Consider the following 10,141-nt stretch of genomic DNA (forward strand, 5'->3'; position numbering starts at 1 on the left):
AACATCAGAAAGGAAATAGCCAACCAAATTCAGGAAGCACAGAATCCCTGGCAGGATAAACCCAAGGAGAAGCACATCAAAACACATAGGAATCAAAATAATGAAAATCAATCATGTCCAGCTTGCAGATGGGACCTTCTCACTGTGTTCTCACATGGCCTTTCCTCTGGATGGGAGTGGGAGCCCAGAGAGAATGGACTCTAGTCTCTCTTCCTTTATGTTTCTATATTACTTGAAAGCATCTGCTAAACAAAAGTGCCTTTACCATAGCTTAAAACAAAGAAAGAATTTCTAACACTTTGAAAGTTGGTGGTGAAAATATATTTAGGAATTGAATACTTTTAAATCCTCTTCAAATGCATTTATTCAGTAAGTTATTTGACATCTACTACATGTTAGGCATCGCTATGGTCTGATTGCTTGTGTCTCTTCAGAATTTGTATGTTGAAATTCTAATACCTGATATGACAGCATTAGGAGGAGAGGCCTTTGGGAAATACTTAGGATATGAGGGTGGAGCCCTCATGATGGGATTAGTGCCCTTATAAAGTAAAGCCCAGGAGCTTGCTAGCCTCATTCTACCACACTAATGACACAATGAGAAGCTGGCAGCCCTAAGTCTAAAAGAGGGCTCTCAACTGACTATACTGGCAGTCTGATCTCAGACTTTCAGGCTACAGAATTGTGAGCAATAAATTTTTGTTGTTAACATGCTACCCAGTCTGTATTATTTTGTTATAGCAGACTGAGTGGTAAGCTACAATGATATATTATATACAACACAGTGAATATAACCAATATTTTATAAAAACTACAAATGGAATATAACCTTAAAAACTGTGAATCACTATACTGCACATGTGTAGCACATGATGTTGTACACCAACTATACTTCAATTAAAAAAAAAAAAAAAGATACACACCCTCCTAGCTGGTGATAAGGATGTGAATTTAACAGACAACTTTTTGCCTTCATACATACAGCATTCAAGTCTGAGATGGGTTGGGAAGATCCCCACTGGAGAATGTAATGACTACACACTCCAGTACTCTGGGATGGAGAATTCCATGGACTATATAGTCCATGGGGTTGCAAAGAATTGGATACAACTGAGCAACTAGGATGGTGCACAGAATGCAGGCAGCTGCGACGGCACACAGAGCACGGTGGAGACGAGCTACCCCACGTCCGAGGTCAGGGGCAGAAGCCGGGAGGACCGCATGCCCGAGGGGCAGTGGCCAAGAGGAGTTACCCCACGTCCGAGGTTAGGGGCAGCAGCCAAGAGTGCCAGGCTGCAACGGCGTGGGAACAGCCTAGAGGAGCTACCCCATATCTGAGGTCAGGGGCGGCAGTAGAGAGGAGCTACCCTGTGTCCGAGGTCAGGGGCAGTGGCCGAGAGTGCCAGGCTGCGACAGCGCAGGAGCAGCCAAGAGGAGCTACCCCACATCCTAGGCCAGGGGCGGCGGCCGGGAGGAGGAACCCCATGTCCAAGGAGCGGTGGCTGTGCGGGCACAGGAGGGCCTAGAGGTGCTATTCCATGTTCAAAGTCAGGAGGGGCGGTGGTGAGGAGATATCCCTTGTCCAAGGTAAGGAGCAGTGGCTGCACTTTGCTGTAGCAGATGTTAAGATATACCACACATCCAAGGTAAGAGAAACCCAAGTAAGACAGTAGGTTAGGTAGGTGTTGCAAGAGGGCATCAGAGGGCAGACACACTGAAACCATACTCACAGAAAACTAGTCAATCTAATCACACTAGGACCACAGCCTTGTCTAACTCAATGAAACTAAGCCATGCCCGTGGGGTAACCCAAGATGGGCAGGCATGGTGGAGAGGTCTGACAGAATGTGGTCCACTGGAGAAGGGAATGGCAAACCACTTCAGTATTCTTGCCTTGAGAACCCCATGAACAGGATGAAAAGACAAAATGATAGGATACTGAAAGAGGAACTCCCCAGGTTGGTAAGTGCCCAATATGCTACTGGAGATCAGTGGAGAAATAACTCCAGAAAGAATGAAGGGATGGAGCCAAAGCCAAAACAATACCCAGTTGTAGATGTGACTGGTGATAGAAGCAAGGTCCGATGCTGTAAAGCAATATTGCATAGGAACCTGGAATATCAGGTCCATGAACCAAGGCAAACTGGAAGTGGTCAAACAGGAGATGGCAAGAGTGAACCTCGACATTCTAGGAATCAGTGAACTTAAATGGACTGGAATGGGTAAATTTAACTTAGATGACCATTATATCTACTACTGTGGGCAGGAATCCCTTAGAAGAAATGGAGTGGCCATCATGGTCAACAAAAGAGTCCGAAATGCAGTACTTGGATACAATCTCAAAAACTACAGACTGATCTCTGTTTGTTTTCAAGGTAAACCATTCATTATCACAGTAATCCAAGTCTATGCCCCAACCAGTAATGCTGAAGAAGCTGAAGCCGAACAGTTCTATGAAGACCTACAAGACCTTTTAGAACTAACACCCAAAAAAGATGTCCTTTTCATTATAGGGGACTGGAATGCAAAAGTAGGAAGTCAAGAAACACCTGGAGTAACAGACAAATTTGGCCTTTGAACACGGAATGAAGCAGGGCAAAGACTAATAGAGTTTTGCCAAGAAAATGCACTGGTCATTATACCCTCTTCCAACAACACAAGAAAAGACTCTACACATGGATATCACCAGATAGTCAACACCAAAATCAGACTGATTATATTCTTTGCAGCCAAAGATGGAGAAGCTCTATACAGTCAACAAAAACAAGACGGGGAGCTGACTGTGGCTCAGATCATGAACTGCTTAATACCAAATACAGACTTATATTGAAGAAAGCAGGGAAAACCACTAGACCATTCAGGTATGACCTAAATCAAATCCCTTATGATTATAGAGTAGAAGTGAGAAATAGATTTAAGGGACTAGACCTGATAGATAAGAGTGCCTGATGAACTATGGACGGAGGTTCGTGACTTTGTACAGGAGACAGGGATCAAGACCATCTCCATGGAAAAGAAAGGCAAAAAAGTAAAATGGCTGTCTGGGGAGGCCTTACAAATAGCTGTGAAAAGAAGAGAAGCGAAAAGCAAAGGAGAAAAGGAAAGATATAAGCATCTGAATGCAGAGTTCCAAAGAATAGCAAGGAGAGATAAGAAAGCCTTCCTCAGCGATCAATGCAAAGAAATAGAGGAATACAACAGAATGGGAAAAACTAGAGATTTCTTCAAGAAAATTAGAGATACCAAGGGAACATTTCATGCAAAAATGGGCTCGATTAAGGACAGAAATGGTATGGACCTAACAGAAGCAGAAGATATTAAGAAGAGGTGGCAAGAATACACAGAAGAACAGAACAAAAAAGATCTTCATGCCCAAGATAATCACGATGGTGTGATCACTCACCTAGAGCCAGACATCCTGGAGTGTGAAGTCAAGTGGGCCTTAGAAAGCATCACTATAAACAAAGCTAGTGGAGGTGATGGAATTCCAGTTGAGCTATTTCAAATCCTGAAAGATGATGCTGTGAAAGTGCTGCACTCAATATGCCAGCAAATTTGGAAAACTCAGCAGTGGCCACAAGACTGGAAAAGGTCAGTTTGCATCCCAATCCCAAAGAAAGGCAATGTCAAAGAATGCTCAAACTACCACACAATTGCACTCATCTCACATGCTAGTAAAGTAATGCTCAAAATTCTCCAAGCCAGGCTTCAGCAATACATGAACCATGAACTTCCTGATGTTCAAGCTGGTTTTAGAAAAGGCAGAGGAACCAGAGATCAAATTGCCAACATCCGCGGGATCATCAAAAAAGCAAGAGAGTTTCAGAAAAACTTCTATTTCTGCTTTACTGACTATGCCAAAGCCTTTGACTGTGTGGATCACTATAAACTTTGGAAAATTCTGAAAGAGATGGGAATACCAGACCACATGACCTGCCTCTTGAGAAATCTATATGCAGGTCAGGAAACAACAGTTAGAACTGGACATGGGAACGACAGACTGGTTCCAAATAGGAAAAGGAGTACGTCAAGGCTGTATATTATCACCCGGCTTATTTAACTTACATGCAGAGTACATTATGAGAAACGCTGGACTGGAAGAAACACAAGTGGAATGAAGATTGCCGGGAGAAATATCACTAACCTCAGATATGCAGATGACACCACCCTTATGGCAGAAAGTGAAGAGGAACTAAAAAGCCTCTTGATGAAAGTGAAATTGGAGAGTGAAAAAGTTGGCTTAAAGCTCAACATTTAGAAAACAAAGATCATGGCATCTGGTCCCATCACTTCATAGGAAATAGAGAAAGAGTGGAAACAGTGTCAGATTTTATTTTTTGGGGCTCCAAAATCACTGCAGATGGTGACTGCAGCCATTAAATTAAAAGACGCTTACTCCTTGGAAGGAAACTTATGACCAACCTAGATAGCATATTCAAAAGCAGAGACATTACTTTGCCAACAAAGTCCTGTCTAGTCAAAGCTATGGTTTTCCCAGTGATCATTATGGGTGTGACAGGTGGTCTGTGAAGAAAGCTGAGTGCTGAAGAATTGATGCCTTTGAACTGTAGTGTTGGAGAAGACTCTTGAGTGTCTCTTGGACTGCTAGGAGATCTAACCAGTCCATTCTGAAGGAGATCAGCCCTGGGATTTCTGTGGAAGAAATGATGCTAAAGCTGAAACTCTAGTACTTTGGCCACCTCATGAGAAGACTTGACTCAATGGAAAAAACTCTGAAGCTGGGAGGGGTTGGGGGCAGGAGGAGAAGGGGACGACAGAGGATGCGTTGTCTGGAGGGCATCACTGACTCGATGGACGTGAGTCTGAGTGAACTCCGGGGGTTGGTGATGCACAGGGAGGCCTGGCATGCTGCGATTCATGGGGTTGCAAAGAATTGGACAGGACTGAGCAACTGAACTGAACTGAACTAAACTGAGCAACTTTCATTTCATTTCAGTCTGACATAGACATAATACATAAAAATCAGTATTAGCTGATAATTGTGGTATAAAGAAAAAAAAGAAAAGTACAGAGATGGTGAGAAATGGGAAAGATATTTATTTTAAGTGAATCACCTCTCAAGGCAGAGATTCGAAAAAGCAAAGATCTCTGAGCCATGCAGACATCTGGAGGATAAGACACCCTGCAAAAGAAAGAGTGAGTACAGTAGTACTCACTTTCTACTGCCCCGCAGTAGAAAGAGTGAAAGGTTTGTGTGGGAGCATGTATTACATTTGGAAAGATTGTCCTGTAAAACCTCTAAAATGTCTCTTCTGTTTTCTTCTTTAATTAATGAAGAATTGACTCATGGAGTTGCATTTTTCACCTGCAAGATATTATTCCTGTGTGTGTGTGGGGGGGGGGAAGGGGGTTTAACAGCTAAGTCATGGCTGACTCTTTTCATGACACTATGGGTTATAGCCCACCAGGTTCCTCTGTCCATGGGATTTCCCAAGCAAGAATACTGGAATGGGTTGCCACTTCTTTCTCCAGGGCATTTTCCCAATCCAGGGAGCAAACTGTGTTTTCTGCTTGGCAGGCAGATTCTTTACCACTGAGCCACCTGGGAAGAGCTTATTCCTTTTTACTTTTAATTTACATAATGTTATCATCATTCATTATTGCTCAACAACAGTATAACAATAGCTATTATACAGTGAATGTTAAGTAAAATTATAATAGATTATATTTATTCAACTCTTATTTTATGTTTCAAGAAGGAAGGAGTGGTTAGTTTTACAGAACAAAGTTAAATTTCCCAAAATGTAATTTGCCTTGATCATCTTGCAGAGGAAAATAACTTTAACTTCATTTTTAGGCAAAGAAAAGCTTAAAAGAGTTAAACATTTTCCCAATTTTGTGCAAATAGAAACCTGGGCAAGCATAAACAGTGTGTGTTCAGGACTGTGCTAAGGAGGCCAGCTATAAATATGAATAAGCCTTCTGCCCTGATCTTGAGGGATTCATAATCCATTAAGACAGACAAGTAAAGAGACAGCTGAAGCATGAGCTAAGCAGTGCAGAGTTGTGTAAAGCTGACGTAGCAGCGTGAAGCTTCCCTTAAAAATTCTAGCTCTGCTGGGTGAGTGAAGCCCGTGAGCCTCGGTGCAAATCAGAGAGCATGAAAGAAAGAAGAGACTGTCAGAACAGAACACAGGCATGAAAGGGCTTCAGACCTTGATATATGAGAGGAGTTAAAATATTCTTATCACAACTATAACAGGGAATTGTAGAGTTAAAGCAGGAGAGAAAAATATTTATATTACAGATTCAAGAGCTTCGATCATATTCCTCATGATGATGAGTGAGCTAGCCAAAATGTGTGAGCAGGGAAGTGTGTTCTTAAAGATGAGCCCATTGATTTCGTAGATGATAGATTGGAAAATGAATACACTGAAATAAGGATAACTAGTGAAGTGTATTTTATACCAGTAACACTGGGGGACACATAATAGCAAAGCACCCATCTTACGTGTAAGCATTATTTATGTAGGGTCTTTCCTTTTACATGCAGTTTTTCCTTATTTTATTTTTAACAGACAAAGAAACACAACCTACTTTTCTCACACTGAAATGATTTAAAATGCTTGTGTGCTGGCTTGCCATTGAGCTTTTAATTAAAATTTAACTTATGATATTGATTATGTTTATATAAATTAATTTCCTTAGACAGCAGGTGTTGGCCTGTAGGAGTTTAGTTTAGTTTTCTATTAAACAATGAATACAGTCATAAAAATATAATGAAGAGCTAATGAGTATATATGTATTAGACTTAGTAACAATATTGACAAAACCTTTTAAGATGGTATTTTCCTATTTTACCTGCTAATTATGAGAAAATTTAGTTAACACATAAAAATGATGAGCCATGGTATATTTAATTTACAAGTATAGCATCGTACACTTTTCTATACAAGTCTGAAAATTTATTGAATTCATATATTTAGTCAGGATTATGTTAAAAATGCCTTTTTTAACATAATGCAATCTAAACCATGCAATTATTTAACTCTGTCTTCACATTAGACTATGACTTAGAATAGAATGTCATAATTCTTAACTGACTGAATAAACAAATTTTTGACAGATTTATTCATAAGATAATTTTTAAATGGCTCTAACTGCATAGTTATTTAAAAATGATTTTAAAAATCATCTATGTAAATGTTGAGGTAATTTTTACTGTAAGAACATATACTGATTTCATGGTATAAACCATGATACTATAGGTATTTAACACATGAAAACATATTGTTCTCTAGGCTTATTTTTATTTAGTTTCTATCTTTCCCAGCGAGAAATTCTAAGGATAACTGATGTAACATTTTGAAGAATATTAATGATTAATTTTATCTACACACCAACTTACCCCCTATCATATTAGTTGAGATAAAGGAAAGGGGAATCAGGCTCTCAGGAAAAGCTTTATAATAAGCTCATTGTTCAGGAATTCCTGAAACACATAATATATTATATATTCTGCAAATAAGACATATATCTTCTATAAAATTATTTTTAATTATTTTAATTATAATCAATTGGTTTAATATATTTTGTTACTGACCACACAGTGAAGCCTCTCTTTATATATGTTAAAAATTGAAAAACCTTGACTGTGTGGATCACAATAAACTGTGTAAGATTCTGAAAGAGATGGGAATACCAGAGCACCTGACCTGCCTCTTGAGAAATCTATATGCAGGTCAGGAAACAACAGTTAGAACTGGACATGGAACAACAGATGGGTTCCAAATAGGAAAAGGACTACGTCAAGGCTGTATATTGTCACCCTGCTTATTTAACTTATATGCAGAGTACATCATGAGAAACGCTGGGCTGGAAGAAGCACAAGGTGGAATCAGGATTGCTGGGAGAAATATCACTAACCTCAGATATGCAGATTACACCACCCTTATGGCAGAAAGTGAAGAGGAACTCAAAAGCCTCTTGATGAAAGTGAAAGTAGAGAGTGAAAAAGTTGGCCTTAAGCTCAACATTCAGAAAACGAAGATCATGGCATCTGGTCCCATCACTTCATGGGAAATAGATGGGGAAACAGTGGAAACAGTGTCAGACTTTATTTTTTGGGCTCCAAAATCACTGCAGATGGTGACTGCAGCCATGAAATTCAAAGACGCTTACTCCTTGGAAGGAAAGTTATGACCAACCTTGATAGCATATTCAAAAGGAGAGACATTACTTTGCCAACAAAGGTTCGTCTAGTCAAGACGATGGTTTTTCCACTGGTCATGTATGGATGTGAGAGTTGGACTGTGAAGAAGGCTGAGCGCCGAAGAATTGATGCTTTTGAACTGTGGTGTTGGAGAAGACTCTTGAGAGTCCCTTGGACTGCAAGGAGATCCAACCAGTCCATTCTGAAGGAGATCAGTCCTGGGTGTTCTTTGGAAGGAATGATGCTAAAGCTGAAACTCCAGTACTTTGGCCACCTCATGCGAAGAGTTGACTCATTGGAAAAGACCCTGATGCTGGGAGGGATTGGGGGTAGGAGGAGAAGGGGATGACAGAGGATGAGATGGCTGGATGGCATCACTGACTCGATGGACATGAGTTTTAGTGAACTCCAGGAGTTGGTGATGGACATGGAGGCCTGGCGTGCTGCGATTCATGGGGTCACAAAGAGTCGGACAGAACTGAGCAACTGAACTGAACTGAACTGATATTCATATAATCATTTATTTAAAAAATATTAATTGAGCATTTACACTGTGTTAGGCTTAATCTACGCCCTGGAAGATAGCAGTGGACAAGATCCAGTATCTACCTTTGATGAGTCAAAAGTAAGCAGAATAAAATAAGTAAGACGACTACTTTAGTACAGGTAAAGATAGTGAAGATATAGATCTAAGAATAATACTGAACTGATAGATGAAAGTTAAAAACATGACTGTTTATTCTGAAAACAAAATAGCTAAAATAAAATCTGCATGTTATAGATATGACATCACTTGTTATCTGAATATGGACCATTATAAAAGCTTAATCCCATTAAATTGATAATAGCTAATACTTGCTGAACTCTGTTCAAAGGGATTGCATGTTTTGGTCACTTATTTCTCACAATAATAGAATGAGATTAGTACTACTGTTATTTCTCATGTTGCAAGGGAGGACCCTGAAATCTAGAGATATTAGATAACACCTCCAATAAGGAAGCTAGTGATGGAAGAGGGCTGTGTTTTGTCAGTTTGTGTCAAGATCATATATACTTAAGAAAAAAAAAAAGATCATACGTGCTTAATCATTTACCCGTTGGAAAAAGAGTAGATGTGTTACACTGACAGACCGAATGTTCTTGTTAAAAGCATGCTGAAGGCATGATTTAATAAAGTCAACTATTTGACAAATCCAATTCCATTTGACTAACCTAAAACATGACAAACCCTGCCTTTTTTATGAAGGAGATACTTCAGAAATAACTTGATCAGATATTTGACAAAGCATTCTCAAATTGCATAATAAAGGTTAAATCACAATATTTTTTTTTTTTTCAAGATTTCTTTTTTTTTTCCTTTTTTTTCTAAAATTTAATTTAATTTTATTTTTAAACTTTACATAATTGTATTAGTTTTGCCAAATATCAAAATGAATCCGCCACAGGTATACATGTATTTCCCATCCTGAACCCTCCTCCCTCCTCCCTCCCCTACCATCCCTCTGGGTCGTCCCAGTGCACTAGCCCCAAGCATCCAGTATCATGCATTGAACCTGGACTGGCAATATTTTCTAATTAGAAAATCTTCTTTAGCTTTAAAAAAAATAGTGAGTTCTAAAATCCACCTAAACATTCTCTGTATGTGCATCAGTCTTACAATTTATTCAACTCATAATTCAACACCTACTGGTAATTTGTACATTGAAAAAATGATTAGAAAGTATCAGGCATTATCCTGATCTCTATGGAACTAAAAACCAAAAAAAAAACATAACTTCCTTTAGAAAGGTGTGAAACAAAAGGCTCTAGGGAAATCTTGCAGGAGCTAATTAATTCAGTCTGCCACAAAAATGTTGCAACATTTACATTATAAGGCTTCTTTCTGAAAAATTAGATGTTAGTTTTGAAGTGTTAATATATTAAAATATATGCAAATTATCTCAAATAGTCACTAACTACTATGGATTT

The sequence above is a fragment of the Bos javanicus genome, chromosome 3 (genome assembly GCF_032452875.1).
Source record: "Bos javanicus breed banteng chromosome 3, ARS-OSU_banteng_1.0, whole genome shotgun sequence".
NCBI lineage: Eukaryota > Metazoa > Chordata > Mammalia > Artiodactyla > Bovidae > Bos > Bos javanicus.